The following is a 6,000-nucleotide window of genomic DNA, read 5'->3' on the forward strand; positions in this document are numbered from 1 at the left end:
ATTTTCCGTGAGCCGGAGGAGCGATTGACTCAAGCGTAGTTTTCTTCCATCTGATACTGGTTTTTTTTTCCAAGACTTCAAATCAGGCCTCAAAAGATAAATTCATAGTAAGGTGATTTGAAAATCTTAATTCCATATTAACCACAATTGTGAACGATAGAAATTAGTCACGCCTCTTTTTGTTTGTCGTTTTTTTTTTCTATGAATGTGTTCATTAGACAGCTGCAGGCTTTGTATGGAAATTTTAAATTCCTAAATTTTTACACCTCCAATAACTTTTTTTGGTTGTTTTGGAAGTCACCCAACCAGTCCTGAATTAGCGCAACGAGTTTCAGTTTTGTATGAAAATTTGTATGGGAAATTAAAAATTTTCATTCAAAATTAGCATGAGAAGTATTGAAAGTTTCAAAAAATATAACTTTGATTGAACAATATTTCTTGATTCTTGCAGTACAAAAAAATGTCGACAACGCACAAACCTAACTCGTACTCCAGAAAAGGTACAGGATGCAATGCATTTTTTTTATTTTTTTTTAAATTTTAACCCTTTTGACTGCTTATTTGAAAGCTGGGTTACCGTAGGACGAGGATAAAAAATCTAAAAAAAACTGCTTTACATAGCCAGAGAATTTATTGATTTCTATAATCATCGCAAATACATTTTATGAAATTATAAAATGCTCTAGCATGCAAAGTTTACCATTTTTCAATACTTTTCAAAGGTTTCAGAATTTTTATTTTGAAATATTTTTAACTTTTTTCGTGAAATGCTAAGCTGCTTGTCACGTTAACAAAAAATTTAGCTTAAGAATAGTCAAAACTAAACTCAGGGATCAATCAAATCATTTCAAATTCTACACTGATGCCTAGTGACCCCAAAAGCATCGAAATCTTAATGAGACCCTCAGAGCCAAAGGGGTATAAGTAACAAAATGGTCGATTTTGAGTTAATGATGCCAAACGATTCTTCATGTTTCAAACTATATTTGGTGATTTTTTCGTATTTTTAGAAATTTTTTTACATTACTTTTACATTTGAAAGAAAATTAAAATTCTTCAAAAATATATGTAAAATGGCCACAACAATTTAAAAATGTGTTTTCTCGAAATATGCTTTTATGCACTTATACCCCTTTGGCTCCAAGGGCCTCATAAGGGAATTAAAAATTTATTGCAGCGGTCTAGTGTTTCTCATATCTGTTTTTGTTATACAGTTTTACTGATAACACGTTAATAGTTCCATTGAGATATTAATGTTCAGCCATTAAATTCACATATATATGAGCCAATTCCAAAAAGAAAATGGTTATCTGTTGTTCGCTATAAATTAATTGTCTGTTGAGAAGATTTTTTCAAATCTTTCAACAATTAACTCCAAATTGGAATCAGAATTTAATTGAATTAATTGCAATTAATGATTTGATAAAAATTACATTTGAGATATGTACATTTTCAAATAGACTCAATCAGTGAACATTCATAATCAGAGGATGAGTAATAGAACTTTATCAAACTAATTCGTAGTCCAAGTAAGGATCTGTTGGTTTGAATTCCTGAAGTAAAATTTAAAATTTCCTGGCATGGATACTTACTGAACTGCTCTATGCACTGCATTCAAGGCCGGATTAAGGGGAGGGGGGCTGCAAAAGGGGCAATTGCAATTGAAATATAACAACTAAAGGGGCCCCCGTGAAATAATATCTAGAATTGTTTTTCTCAAGTTAAGAAGGCCCCCTAGAGTAAGCAGGGAAGGGCATTTATTAGGTTGAGAATGTCGAAATCTCGGTATTGAATTTTAAAATTTTCAACCTAAAATCTGGTTAAAATAAGGTTGAATTCGTAAAAACAAACTTGACAAAAAATTAAGAAGAATATGAGGCAAGGCACCTCATATTTTGTCATTGTGTACAAAACAGGTAAAATGAAGAACAACAGCTCCACCACCGACCAAAGACGGAAATCTGTTCGCGAGAGCGACCCTACACAATCCTCTTTCCTTCTCTCTAGTTAAATTAATTAACAGTTGAGTAGCCGCGACGATTACGGCACCCTCTTACTAATACTACACACAAGTGAAATGAACACTCGGCACAAACAAACCTTATGAGTTGAATGCCTTAATAAAACTACTTGTAAATAAAAAAAAATCTCCACATTTTCATTACATACAAACGTCTTGCCCAATTAAAAAAAATTAATTTTAGGTATATTTACGTATACGTTAACTTTCCATAAATAAAAACGATCTCATAGTTGAGTAGCTAATATCTGAGTGATTTCTTCAACATGGATATTTCTATGTTTAAAGTCTTGTCTTTTTCCAGATTCAATTCATTGAGATTTTCAAGTCTTGTGTTCTGAATTTTGAAAACTCAGGATTTTTGTTTAAGGTGCTAAACTTATTTGGATCCCTTGTCTGACTCTTTTCAATGATAACTGATTCTGTGCTTTAAACTTTCAATCTCTATTCTGAATTTTTTTTCAATGGATCATTTTTACACCTAAACCCCTCGGGCCTTGAGAGCATCGAATGAAACTTTTAACACATTTAGAATAACAGTTTGATTACATTTCTTTTTATCTGGTGAGAATGATATTCATAAACACCTAATGAAAAGGTTTTTTTGTGTTTCAAAGATATAAAATTGAAATTCAGAAATTCTGAAATTGGTGCAATTCCTGCTTTCGTTGTGATGGCAACTTTGAATTTCTTTTTTTATTCAATTCCATTCAAATTTTATTCTCAAAACTTGATAAAGATATGAGACACTGAATTGTGGTTCTGAAAATAATCCGATTTCAATTTTGAAATTCTCTAACTGTTTTAAATTTTCATCTAAATATATCTCGATGATGCACAAACCAGGCGATCAATGATGAAATGAAAATCATTTGAAATATTGAAACTCATCTCCAGCTCTTTAAAATGTTTTGTTTTCTCTGGGATAGCATAAAAAAAAATTAATGGGGGCCCGCCGAGAAAAATGGCCCCGGGCTCCCGATGGCTTAATCTGACCCTGATTGCATTGCATTACATCTGAGCTTCTAGATTGTCTTGACTCTACACTAAACATAACATGAAGATTTGTAGGTTAAGAAGCTACGATAGGAGGGATCTTCAAAACCATAAATAATCCCTCACGCTTACGTTAATCGATTTTTAACAAAAAAAAATCATCGAGGTTTTTATCATATTTTTGTTAATTTTGTATGGGAGCCCCCCTCCTTTTAGAATCAAATTTTAAGTATTAAAGAATACATTTCCGGTCTTAACCCCAACCCTAACCCCGCTTCTTTAGAAGTGGGAGGGACATTTTATCCTTTGGATATTTAAATTTAACATTTATTTTCTTATTCTGTACGACTTTTTCGTCTTACTCCCGCGTATGTCCATCACCGTACAATTTCATATCTGTTTTTTTTTTCAGATCTTCATCACTTTCGTATGATCCTTTTTAGGATTGGTCATTTTATCAAATAGTCTGTTTTATGTGTTGTATTGTTAGTTACTTAAAGGTGCTTGACACTGTTTTCGATTCTCGACGGTAAATTGTTGAACATTTTCAATCCGTTGTAGAAAAAAGAGAGTTTGCTAATCTATTTTTTAGTGTTGGGCAGTCTGAAGTCTTGTGCTCGTTTGGTATTGTGTCTGTGTATGTCGATTTCGTACTGCAGGCCTTCCATCAAATAAGATGGTAACATTCCATTTTTCATTTTGTATATAAATAATGCAATCCTTTGATTAACTGACAACCATTGAAGAATATCCAGTATTAAAACACTAGGAGTGTATCGATTACAACGTATTACTACTCGCATTATTTTATTTTGTATTCCTTGCAGTCGATTTGTTTGTGTATCAGATGCATTGAGCAATATTGTAGCGCAATAATCGAAGTGTGGTTTTATAACAGATTTAACATAAATTATTTTTGACCAGAAAGTCATGTATCGGCTAATTCGGCAGAGTATAATCGATATGGGCTATGAAATTAAGCTTTTCATCGACTTGTATTCCCAAATATTTGACTTGGCACACTCTTTCAATGGCAGAACCATCAATGAGCAAATCTGGACAAACTCCAATCTTCCGATTCCCAATAACCATCTAAATGGTTTTGTTTATATTTAGACATTATTTTCTACGTTTCAGAAATTTTCCATATTTTAATGGAGGCCCTTCCCCCTCTTTTAATTTGGAGGGGTTTGAAAGTATCATAGAAACTATTCTTCAAAACGGCTTAACACCAAATTTCACGTAGATCGTAGTTTCCGTAGTCCGTAGTTCAGTAGTTTCCGGAAATTGATCAAATTGTGTCATATTTTTTATTGATTTTGCATGGGAACAAGACATACAAACATTCATTTCACAGTCACAATCACAATCACCGTTTCTGCTTTAATTTTAGAAGAGCCTTATCTGATCCTATCTTACAACGTACAGTGGGGATTTTTGATCAAAAAAGCACCTATTTCTGTGACGAATACCTCAACTGTAGGTACTAAATTCTGGAAAACTATTATTTCTTATGCAGAAAAAAACACGAGGAATGTATTGGTCTAAGCCGCTTTCTGATAAAATACTTCTGAACACCTCATTATGCCCGATTTCCCATATTTTTAAGGTGGAAGAGTAAAACTCCGATTGTAGCAATCTGCCTCGCTACATAATTATTTTAGTCAAAATGTCGACTGCATCGAATGGTTTACTAAAATTTTGGTTTAACTACGAAAAGTGGCTCTTGCCTCTTTTCCCCTTAAACTAGAGAAATTTTTCAAAGAAATGCGATCAAACAAAGTGAAATCCAACAATTTTTTATCATGAATGATCATTTTTGGTAGATTTATTCATCCTCCACCTGATCGTGTCACTTTTTTTTTTCATTAGTATGTATAAACAAGACTGAATAGCCCAAACTTCTCCTAGTTTTTTTTTTTATAAATTTTACTTAACAATCGATACGAAATAAAAAAAATAAAACTATTTAATGTAAAATTTGTTGCTGAATCGAGTGGTGTACACAAAAAAGTCATAATATTAAATGATAATTCATCAGAAAATGCTCAAAAATGAATAACACAGATGTGAAATCCATTGCTGTATTGAATGATGTACACTGCTTTGCGTTAAGTTGACGAGAAGAGCCTCAATCACCCCAACTTCCCATAAAATCAGGCGACATGTTAAAAAAAAATCAACGATGTACACCACTCGATTCAGCAACAAATTTTACACTAAATTACTTTGTTTTGCATTTTGTATGTGAATTGCTCGATTGTTACAGTGAATTTTATGAACAATTAAAAATACTAGGGGAAGTTATTTAGCCGTTTCTTTTCATTCTAGTGTAAAAAAGCAACACGATCAGTTTGAAGATGAATAAATGAGACAGCAAACTTAGGCGTTTAGAGTCATTTTATCAAAAATCGATGTGGACCATTCGATTTCCCTTGTTTTTTCACATAAAGAATGATTGTTTTTTCAAGCGAGACGTTCTTGCCTGAATTGTGTACCTTTTTTGGCTCGAAAATATTCACAGCGTAACGACTGTATAAAACCAACAGGAATTTTACTTTATCGAAAATAGATTTGGACATATAAATGCTAAACGTCAAATTCATTAGACTGACAGTTGGTGCTTCAAATTCTGTTGCTGAATTTAAAGAAAGTTGATAAACGATGTTATTTTCCAAAACATATTTTGTGATGAATCGTCATTTCTTGCGAGAGCTTTCATCACGTCGTATGAAACTAAATCTAAACAAACAGTTTATGACGGAAAAATGCAAAAACTGACATTAGCTAGTCGCATTTTTTTCCGTTTACAATATTTGTAGCCTGGACAACACATTCTATATGTGAAATACAAATTTTAAAGTTGTATTGACAACTTTTGTATGTATGTATTGTATGTATTGTATCCACCTTGGGTTTACGGCAGCGCCGCGGTTGTGGCAAAAAAAATAACCCACACGTCCATCTCGGCTACCACGCAACAC

Source organism: Uranotaenia lowii, chromosome 2 (assembly GCF_029784155.1).
Source record: "Uranotaenia lowii strain MFRU-FL chromosome 2, ASM2978415v1, whole genome shotgun sequence".
Taxonomy (NCBI): Eukaryota; Metazoa; Arthropoda; class Insecta; order Diptera; family Culicidae; genus Uranotaenia; species Uranotaenia lowii.